Raw genomic sequence first — 11,870 nt, 5'->3', positions numbered from 1 at the left:
TGGTCTATACATGCAATAGAATATTATCCAGCCTTAAAAAGGAAGGAAATCCTGATATATGCAATAACATGGATGAAACTTGACTACTTTATGCTAAATGAAATAAGCTAGTTACAAAAAAGACAAGTACTATTTGATTCCACTGACATGAAATTCTTAGAATCTTCAAAATCATAGAGACTGAAAGTAGAATGGTGGTTGCCAAGGGCTAGGTGGAAGGGGGGAATGGGAAGTTATGGTTTAGGTTTAGATATAGAGTTTCAGTTTTACAAAATGAAAAGAGCTATGGGGATGGGTGGTAGGGGTGGTTGCACAACATTATGAATGTATTCAATACAACTGAGCTATACACTTAAACATGGTGAAAGTGGAAAATTTTATGTTATTTAGCTCTGTTTCATTAAGGTTTCTTTCTGAGGTTTTAACTTGTTCTTTCGTTTTGAGTATGTTTCTCTGTTTCTTTATTTTGATTGACTCTGTGTTGATTTCTGTGTATTAGATGAAACAGCCATGTGTCCCAATCTTGAAGGAGTGACGGTGTAGCAGATAAAACTTATCATTTAGTCCTGCCCTAGCTCTTGGTCGTTTCTGAAACTTCTATAATTTTTCCAAGCAGTCTGTTTTATTTTTAATAGCTCCCAGTTGTTGAGGGTGTGCTAAGACCAGTGAGTGTCCTAAAGGGAGTATACCATCTAACACCTAGATTCAGTATGTTTGGAAGCCAGATCCTCAGGCAGTAGCTTTTCTTCCTTCCTTCCTCTCTTCCTTCTTTCTTTCTTTCTTTCTTTCTTTCTTTCTTTCTTTCTTTCCTTCTTTTTTTCTTTCCTTCTTTCTTTTGTAGGCTTCTTGCCCAGCGCAGAGCCCAACATGGGGCTTGAACTCATGACCCTGAGATCAAGACTTGAGCTGAGATCAAAAGTCAGATGCTTAAACACCCAGGTGCCCCATTCAGGCAGTAGCCTTTAAAGTATGCAAATATATACAGGCCTGTGGGGTCACAAGCATAATTCCTACAGACCACCAACCCAGGTGATCTAGAGATATCTCCTTGGTGGCAGCTGCAAAAATTGGGGCTCTAGACAGGTGTGTAAGTTCCTTTTTGAGAGGTACCCGCAATCTGTAGTGAGGCAGAGGGAGAGCACAAAGATGGTGTCCACTGGCCTAGTTCCCCAAGGGCAGCTCTGTAGCTTCTAGATGCGTGCCAGACCTGAAGCCTGCCCCTCAGGCTGAAACTCCTGGGCAAATAAATAGGCTTCTTTCAGAGAAAGAATGGGATTGCATTTCAGTCTGCTGTCTGTGCTGTCTGTCCCGATCGTGGTAGTCTGCAAAAACTGTCTCTCTGATTGTTACAATCCTGTGGGACACAAGAAAGCAAGGAAATTGAAGATGACACAAACAAATGGAAAGACATTCCATGCTCATAAATTGGTAAAATTAATAGTGTTAAAATATCCATAGTACCCAAAGCAATATACAGATTCAATGTAATCCCTATCAAAATACCAATAGCATTTTTCACAGAACTAGAACAAATAGTCCCAAAGTTTGTATGGAACCATAAAAGACATCAAATAGCCAAAACAATCTTCCGAAAGAAGAACAAACCTGGAGGTATCACAATCCCAGATTTCAAAATTTACTACAAAGCAGTAGTATTCAACAAACTGTGGCACTGGCACAAAAATAGACACACTAGAGTAATACAACAAAATAGAGAGCCCAGAAATAAGCCCATGCTTGTATAGGCAAGAATACATAATGGGGAAAAGATAGTCTCTTTAATAAGTGGTGTTGGGAAAATAGGACACCCACATACAAAAGAATGAAACTGGACCACTTTCTTACACCACATACAGAAATAAACTCAAAATGGATTAGAGGCCTAAATGTAAGACTTGAAATCATAAAACTCCTAAAAGAAAACACAGGCAGTAAACTCTGGGCCATCAGCCTTAGCAATATTTACCTGAACCCGTCTCCTCAGGCAACAGAAACAAAAGCAAAATAAACGATTGGGACTACATCAAATTGAAAAGGTTTTGCAGAGCAAAAGAAACCGTCAACGAAACGAAAAGGCAACCTACTGAATGGGAGAAGATATTTGCAAATGATATATCTGATGAGGGGTTAACTTTCAAAATATATAAATAATTCATATAAATCAACACCAAAAAACCCCAATATAATTAAAAAATAGGCAGAGGACCTGGATAGACATTTTTCCAAAAGACATACAGATGGTGAACAGACACATGCTCAACATCACAGTAATCATTAGGGAAACACAAATCAAAACCAGCACCTCACACTAGTCAGAGTGGCTAATCCAAAACTATATAAGAATATACAGCTGTTGGTGAGGATGTGGGGTAAAGGGAACCCTCCTAGGAGCACTGTTGGTGGGAATGTAAGTTGGGTGAGCCACTATGAAGAACAGTATTGAGCTTCCTAAAAAAGTTAAACATAGAAATATCATATGATCCACTAATTCCACTTCTGGGAATTTTCTGCGGAAAACAGTAACACTAATTAGAAAAGATATATGCAACCCTATGTTTTTTGCACCATTGTTTGCAGTAGTCAAATTATGGAAGCAACCTAAGTGTCCACTGATAGATGAATGGATAAAGATGTGGCGTATATATACAAAGGAATGGTACTCAGCCATAAAGAATAGAATCTCGCCATTTGCGACAACATGGATGGAATTCGAGGGTATTATGCTAAGTGAAGTAAGTCAGACAGAGAAAGACAAGTACTTTATGATTTCACTTATATGTGAAATCTAAAAAGCAAAGCAAACAAAACAAAACAAGAAACAGAAGCAGATTCATAAATACAGAGAACACACCAGTGGTTGCCAGAAGGGAGAGGGCCAGGGGCATGGGTGAAATAGGTGAAGGGGATTAAGAGATACAAACTTCCAGTTGTAAGATAAATAATTCACTGGGATGAAAAGTACAGCATAGAGAATATAGGAAATAGCATAATAACTTTGTGTGATGACAGATGGTAACCACACTTATGGTGAGCATTTTGTAACATATATAATCATTGAATAACTAATATGAAACTAATATAATATTGTATGTGAACTATACTTCAATTGAAAAAATAAAATCTACAATTTAAATAAATGAATGAATGAATAAAGAAACCCCAAACACCCCAAACAAAAATCCAAACTCATAGTTACAAAGAACAGATTGGTAATTACCAGAGACAAGAGGTTGGGGTGGGAGAAATGGGTGGGGAAGAAAAAGAACTCTTTCTCCTTTGGTTGTAGTCCTGTGGAACCCAAAAGTGTGAACCCCACTGGCCATTAGAGCCGGGTGATGTAGAGGTGTCCTCCTGGAAGCAGCTGCAAAAATGAGGGTGCTAGGCAAGTGTAAAAGCTCCTTTCAGGAGATACTGGTGGGGCAGAGCAAGGCAGAGGAAGAGCCTAAAAACTGTGTCCACCAGCCCCTGTCCCCTGGGAGCAGCCCAGGCCCCTGGCTGTTTGCCAAACCAGGAGCTTACCCATCAGGCTGAAGCTTCTGGACAAGCAAATAAGCCTCTTTTAGATAAAGACAGGGGGTGTGTTTCAGTCTGCTGTTTGTGCAGTGCCTTTGAAGTCGTAGTCTGCCCCAAACTCTGATTGTTACAGTCCCAGGGCTCCCAGGATTGGAAAAGCCCTATGGCCTCCAGAGCCAGGCAATCAAGGGGTGTCTCCTAAGCAGTAGCTCCAAAACCAGGGCACCATTCATGTAAAAGCTCTCCTTGGGGAGATCCTGGAGCTCTGGAGCATGGCAGAGGGAGAGTGTGAAGCTGTCTGAATTGGCAGAGGGAGAGAACAAAGATAGTGCCTGCCCGAGAGCAGGCCCCTAGATGTGTGCTAAATTAGATGCCTGGCTCTCAGGTTGACACTTAAAAATTAGCAAGTGAGAGGTGCCCGGGTGGCTCAGTCTGTGGTGTCCAACTTCAGCCCAGGTTATGGTCTCATGGTTCGTGAGTTTGAGCCCCCACATCAGGCTTTGTGCTGACATCTCAGAGCCTGGAGCCTGCTTCAGATTCTGTGTCTCCCTCTCTCTGCCTCTCCCCTGCTCACGCTATGTCTCTCTCTGTCTCTCTCTGTCTCTGAAAAGTAAATAATAATAAAATAAAATAAAATTAGCAAACGAGCCTCATCCACAGAAAGTCTGGATATCTCTTGACCAATTGCCTTGGTGCTGAGCCCTGGGTGAGTCTATGTGAGCCCTTTAAGAGCCATCTCTTAGCTTGGTCTAGCCTTGTGGTTCTTTTGGATATGAGCTTCATTGGTTTTCAAAACTAGATGCTTTGGGGGCTTGTCTCTCAGGTTTAGGTCATAATGATTGGGATACCCAATGTGGGGTCTGAATCCTTTATTCCTTGGGGAGAAACTCCAGGTTTTGAGTTCCCTCCCTGGTCACTGTGCCAGGGATGGTGTTTATGGTGAGATTGTGCCCCAGTCTCTCCTATCTGTCTCGATGTGGGCCTTCTCTTATTGGCCCTATGTGTAGGAGTCACTCAGTTTCAGGTCTTTTGTTTCGTTTTGTTTTGTTTTGTTTTGTTTTGTTTTTTCAGAAGAAGATCCTCCACATGTAGCTGTAGATTTGATGTGTCCCTGGGAGCAGGTGAGTTCAGGATCCTCCCAAGTTGCCATCTTGAACCAGAACCTGGTAAATTTTATGTTATATGCATTTTGTCACAATAAAAATTTTTTTGGAGAAAAAGACAGTGACTGCAAAGGAAGGGGCAATGTTCTGTAAGTGTCCTTCATGGGATCTCGAAGTTGCAGAGCTGTGAGGAGCCAGTGCACAGCTAAGGTCGGTTAACAATTAACATAGCTGCCTGTGGATCCCCAAAGAACCAGAGGCAGAGCGGCACGAATGCCAGGACAGCATGTTGAGGGCTTGGCAGTGCCTTTGTGGGGACACTTCGACAGTTTTAGCTCTTGCTCTGGAGTAACTGTAGTAGATATGTGGGATGCTCAGAGACATCATGTGAGAACCTCTTATAACAGCCTATGAAGTAGTTGACAGTATCTAATGTTAATGTAACTTCGTAATATTAGAAATGCCCTGGAGCATGTCTACTGTTTTGTATAAGGCGATTCCAGGGAGCCTCTGGCTATGCCTGATATTCCTTTTTATTTCTTTTAATGTTGAAATAAAATTTTAATAAAGATTCTTATTACACTGGGGTACAATAAAATATACCATGACCTTAAGACATTCCAGGAGAGGGGCGCCTGGGTGACTGAGTCGGTTAAGCATCAGACCCTTGATTTTCGCTCAGGTCATGATCTCACAAATTGTGAGACAAAGCCTTGCATCAGGCTCCGTGCTGTGCAGAGTCTGCTTAGGATTCTCGCTCTTCCTCTTTCTCCGCCCTTCTCCAATTTGTGCGTGTGCACACACACAGGCTCTTTCTCTCTCAAAATAAATAAATAAACTTAAAAAGACAGAGACATTCCAGGAGAAAGAAAAATAAAAGGGAAATTCAGTTGAAGTATACACCTATCACCTTGAATGACAAAAGACAAAGTTCAATTGGCAAGTTAATCTAGTAAGAAGAAAAAGTGAAAACAAACCAACCCCCCACCCCAAGTCAGTGATTACATTTATCAAATTAGAGAGAAAGAAAAATGAGGACTCTTAACATAAATACTAGACAGATAAAAATAAGAACCAGATTATACCTTCAAATAAAGAAACTTTTCCAGTGAAGCATGTTTAAGATGGTTTACGCATTCAATAAAGATTCAGTCATATGCACTTTAAACCCAACAGTGTTCTAGGCATACGAAATACAGTTACAAACAAAACAAATGAAACCCCTGCTCTCAGGGAGTTTAAATTCTTGGAAACAGTGGGTGGAGACAGAGCATATATGCTGTCTAGAAGAAACCTACTTTAAAGATAAAAGCAAAGTAGGTAAGTTAAAAGTAAATAATCAAAAAAGATTTATGATGCAAACACTAAAAACAAATGGTAAACAAAGCTCCCAGCTGTACTGGCTACATTAAATTAAAAAATAACTTTGGAACAAGGAATATTAGCAAAGATAAAGAGGGATATTACGTTATGATAAAGTGGTCCAAGTCACCAAGAAGGCATAACAGTGTTAAGATATCTGTACCTAGCAATGGAAATTTATTATTTTTTTTAAGTTTATTTATTTATTTTGAGAGAAGAGTGAGAGAGCAAGCAGGGGAGGGGCAGAGAGAGAGAGAATCCCAAGCAGGCTCTGCACCATCAGCATGGGACCTGATGTGGGGCTAGAAACCATGAACCATGAGACCATGACCGAGCCAAACCAAGACTTGGACACTTATCCAACTGAGTCACCCAGGTGCCCCATAATGGAAATTTAAAATACATGTAAAATAACTAAATAGTGAAATAACTAAAAGAAGAAACAGACAAATTCACTATTATAGTTGGAAACTTTACACAATCCTATCTCAGTTATTGATAGGGAAAAGTACACAGAAAATCAGTAAGAATATAGAAGTCCTGGACACCCCATCAACCAAACTGACTTAACTGAGATTTATAGAATCCAGCAAGAACAGAATACACATTCTTTTCAACAGCACATTGAACATTCACCTCTCTAGATGATATTCTGGGCCATAACACAAACTCTAAAAAATTTAAAACAACTGAAATTATAAAAATTATGTTTTCAAAGCATATTGGAATTAAAGAGGAACAGAAAGACATTTAGACAATCCTTAAATATTTAGAAATTAAAGAATGCATTTATAAATATCCCATAAGTCAAAAGGAAATAAGAGAAATTTAAAAGATATTTTGAACTGAATGAAACTAAAAATGCAAAATATTGAAGTCTGTGGAACACAGCTAAAGATGTAGCTAGAAGGAAATTTAGAGCATTAAGAAGAAAGGTCTCAAATCAATTATCTAGGCATCTTAAGAAATTAGAAGAGAAGCAAATTATTTAAGAATTAAGAAAAAGGAAATTATTTAAGTAATCTTGACACCTCATGTGGGGCTCAAACTCATGACCCTGAGATCAAGAGTCTCATACTCTTCTGACTGAGCCAGCCAGTCATCCCAAGAAAAGCAAATTAAATCCAAATTTTGCAGAAAGAAGGAAATGAAGACCAAGTTTGAGATAAAATGAAAATATAAAATCAATAGAGATAGCCAAAGAAAGGAAAAGCTGATTCTGTGAGAAGAGCAATTAAAATGCATAAATCTCTAACTAGAGTGATGGGGGGGGGAGAGTAAAAAGAGAATACACAAATTACCAATACCAGAATGAGAAAGGTGACATCTTTAGTAATTAAACAGTTATTAAACAGAACAAAAAAAGGACTATTACAAACTTTATGCTTCAAAATTTGACAATTTAGGCTAGAGGTCAGCATGTTATGGTTTCTGGGCTAAATGACCCCATGAGTTAAGAATGGTTTTTACATTTTTAAAAAGGCTATTAGAAGAGGAAGGCAGAGGGGGAGGAGGAGGAGGAAGAGGTGGAGGAGGAGGAGGAAAGAATATGTGACAGAGAATATATATGACCTGCAAAGGCTTTATATTTACTATTTGGTCTTTTATAGAAAACATTTCCTGACACCTGACTTAGGTGAACTAGACAAATTCTTTTTGAAACACTCAAATTACCAGTGATTGCTCAACAAGAAATAGATAGCCTGAATAGTCCTACATGTATTAGGACAGGACTTGTGCTAGGTGAGGTGAGTGAGGCAAAGTGAGGGTGCCAAAGTTAAAGAGGTACTTACTTTCAGGATCTCCCTAATTAAAGAAAGTGAATGCTTCTTAAATGTTGCACCACTCTGGAAAACAGTTTATCAATTTCTTATGGAGTTAAATATATATTTATAATATTATCTTGTAATAGTACCCCTATGTATTTACCTAAAAGAAATGAAACAAATGTTCCTACTAAATGTGTATATGAATGTTTATAGTAGCTCAGTTCATAATCATCAAAACAACCCAAATGCTAAAAAACTGGTGAATGGACAAAGTGTGTTACATCCATTCAATAGAATACTACTGAGTGATAAAAAGGAATGAACTATGCAGGAATGTTTCATGCAATGTGTATGAATCTCACAAAGATTATTCTAAGTGAAAGAAGTCATATTTAAAAGGCTAAATACTGCATGATTTCATTTTTGTAATATTCTGATAATGGCAAAATTATAACGACAGATCAGCAGTTGCCAGAGGCCGAGGTGGTAGGAGGGGTTTGATTACAAAGAGGCAAAGGAGAATTTTGAGGGGCGATGAAATTGTCCCATACTGGGATTGTTGTGGTCATTACACAACTAAATATATTTGTCAAAACACACAGAATTATTTATTAAAATGAGTTAATTCTGCTATATATTAATTATAACAACTCAAAGAAAGGGAAAAATGAGTGAGGAACATATAGAGGATTTCCAGGATATGTTTTTTTTATTATTATTTTATTTTTGAGTATGGTCGGCACACAATGTTAAAACGTTTTTTATCTTTTTTTCTTTTTTAATTAATTTATTTTTAAATTTACATCCAAGTTAGCATATGAACAATGATTTCAGGAGTAGCTTCCTTAATGCCCCTTACCCATTTAGCCCATCCCCCCTCCCACAACCTCTCCAGCAACCCTCTGTTTGTTCTCCATATTTAAGAGGCTCTTAGGTTTTGTCCCCCTCCCTGTTTTTATATTATTCTTGTTTCCATTCCCATTTGTTCATCTGTTTTGTATCTTAAATTCCTCATATGAATGAAGTCATATGGTATTTGTCTTTCTCTGACTAATTTCACTAAGCATAAAACCCTCTAGTCCCATCCACATAGCTGCAAATGGCAAGATTTCATTCTTTTTGATTGCCAAGTAATACTCCAGTGTGTGTGTGTGTGTGTGTGTGTGTGTGTGTGTGTGTGTATACTACATCTTCTCTATCCATTCATCTGCTGATGGACATTTGGGCTCTTTCCATACTTTGGCTATTGTTGATAGTGCTGCTATAAACATGGGGGTGCATGTGTCCCTTCGAAACAGCACACTTGTATCCCTTGGATAAATACCTAGTAGTGCAATTGCTGGGTCATAGGGTAGTTCTATTTTTAATTTTTTGAGGAACCTCCATACTGTTTTCCAGAGTGGCTGCACCAGTTTGCATTCCCACCAACAGTGCAAAAGAGACACGCTTTCTCCACATCCTCGCCAACATCTGTTGTTGCCTGAGTTGTTAATGTTAGCCATTCTGACAGGTGTGAGGTGATATCTCATTGTGGTTTTGATTTGTATTTCCCTGATGATGAGTGATGTTGAGCACTTTTTCATGTGTCTGTCGGCCATCAGGATGTCTTCTTGGAGAAGTGTCTATTCATGTCTTTTGCCCATTTCCTCACGGGATTATTTGTTTTTTGGGTGTTGAGTTTGATAACTTCTTTATAGATTTTGGACACTAACCCTTCATCTGAAATGTCATTTGTAAATATCTTCTCCCATTCCGTCTGTTGCTTTTTACTTTTGCTGATTGTTTCCTTCGCTATGCAGAAGCTTTTCATTTTGACGAGGTCTCAATAGTTCATTTTTGCTTTTGTTTCCCTTGCCTCCGGAGATGTGTTAAGAAGTCGCTGCGGCCTAGGTCAAAGAGGTTTTTGCCTGCTTTCTCCTCTAGGATTTTGATGGCTTCCTGTCTGACGTTTAGGTCTTTCATCCGTTATGAGTTTATTTTTGTGTATGGTGTAAGAAAGTGGTCCAGGTTCATTTTTCTGCATATTGTTGTCTGGTTTTCCCAGCATCATTTGCTGAAGAGACTGTCTTTATTCCATTGGATATTCTTTCCTGCTTTGTCAAAGATTAGTTGGCCATATGTTTGTGGGTCCCTTTCTGGGTTCTCTATTCTGTTCCTTTAGATACAGTTTTTGTGTCAGTACCGTACTGTCTTGATGATTGCAGCTTTATAATACATCTTGAAGCCTGGGATTGTGATGCCTCCAGCTTTGGTTTTCTTTTTCAAGGTTTCTTTGGCTATTCAGGGTCTTTTCTGGTTCCATACAAATTTCAGGATTGTTTGTTCTAGCTTTGTGAAGAATGCTGGTGTTATTTCCAGGATATGTTTTTATGTGAAAAAAGAAAAAAAAAACACAAAGTGCAAAAGAATATCTATAATATGTCACCTTTTGGATAAAAGAAAGGAAAATAAAAAAATATGTAAGAATACAGAAAACTGGAATAACACTATTAACCAAATGACTCAATTGACATTCTGGAGTGTTCTGTCCAACATGAGCAGGATGTACACTTAAGTGCACCCAGAACATTCACCACAATAAGCTATTTTGTTGTCTGTGAAACAAGTCATAATAAATTCTAATAATTCTAATTGTAGAAAGTATGTTTTCTGACTACAACAGAATAAAATTAGAAATCAATAACATAAAGATATATGGAAAATCTCCAAATATTTGGATATTAAGTAAGTCAAGGAATTTGGGTGAAGTAGTATGCATTTCCAAATCTATGCACTAGTGATTGGCTAAATTTTCCAGGCCTAGAAGGTGGTGCTTGCACGTGAAAGATTATTTGTTAAAATGAAATCTCCCAGAGTAAAAAATCTATGTGTAGAAAAGAGAGTAGGGGTACCAGGTGGTTCAGGCAGTTTAAGCATCTGGCTCTTGGTTTCGGCTTAGGTCGTGATCTCACGGTTTGTGGGTTCAAGCCCCACATCGGGCTCTGCACTGACAGTATGGAGCCTGCTTGGGATTCTTTCTCTCTCCCTCTCTCTGCACCTCTCCTGCTCACTCCTTATCAGAATAAATAAATAAACATTAAAAGAAAGAACAAAGAGTAGAAGGAAATAAATGAAAATTTAGACATGTAGATTTGTTTGGATGATGGAGGTATAGGTTAATTCTGTATCTGAGTTTTCCAAACCTTTTTTTTTTTTTTTAGCCAATGCGTTGTATTTTTTAATACTGAAAAGCATTACCACACAAAAGAGAGAGGTAATCAAAGAACTTGTTAGCAGCACTCTGCTGGAGAGGTACCTCCTCCAAGAAGCCTTCCTTGACTCTCCTTGCTGGCTTCATGCCCTTTCTCTGCATACCACCATGGCCCAAGGTGGCCTCTGTCTCAGCCTTTCACCTGTTTTATAATCATCTGTGTCTGTGTCTCTCTCCTCACAGTCTGGTCTCCTTAAGGGCAAAGATTGTTTCAGGCACAGATAAGTGTTTACCAGGTGAAAGAAAGAATGTTACATACACCATTTAACATTAGATATAGCATCTCTATTCCGCATACCATAGATATACCATAGATTTGGTTGGATAAACCATCTCTCCTCCCATCAGGAAACAGGAAATGTGTGGAGAATTCCGTGAGACAGGGCTTTGGAATAGGAACCAAAGGTGTGGCTGCTGGATGTTGGTCACAGAGGCCAGACACTATGTCAAAACCAAGCTTAATCTATCTGATAACAACCAATCAGTGACTTGCTTGATCTGAAAACAAGGGATTTTGGAGGCTTGGGCCATGGATGGCAATTAATAAGTTATAGAGAGTTCCTACAAAGATAATACAAGATGGCCCATGGCCTAAAGGAAGAATCTTTGGGTACTACATAGACAACTGATTTTCCTGTTCAGGTCAGCAGGGCCCTAACTGTGCCTGAGCAGGTAAACAGAGGAAGTTCAGCCCAGTCTGATGCCACTGAAGGTGCAACGTGGGTCCATGCTAAGAAAGATTAGTGAGAGTTCTGGAGGGGAAGAATGAGGAATGGAAGAGCTGGCCTGGAATGGAAAAGAACTCAAGTGGTAGGAGGCCCTTCCATGGCCTCTGGCCAACATACTGCATTATTTTAATTCTGTGTGGCCAAA

Source organism: Lynx canadensis, chromosome C1, assembly GCF_007474595.2.
Source record: "Lynx canadensis isolate LIC74 chromosome C1, mLynCan4.pri.v2, whole genome shotgun sequence".
Lineage (NCBI taxonomy): Eukaryota > Metazoa > Chordata > Mammalia > Carnivora > Felidae > Lynx > Lynx canadensis.
Note: the sequence above shows the minus strand (reverse complement) of the source record.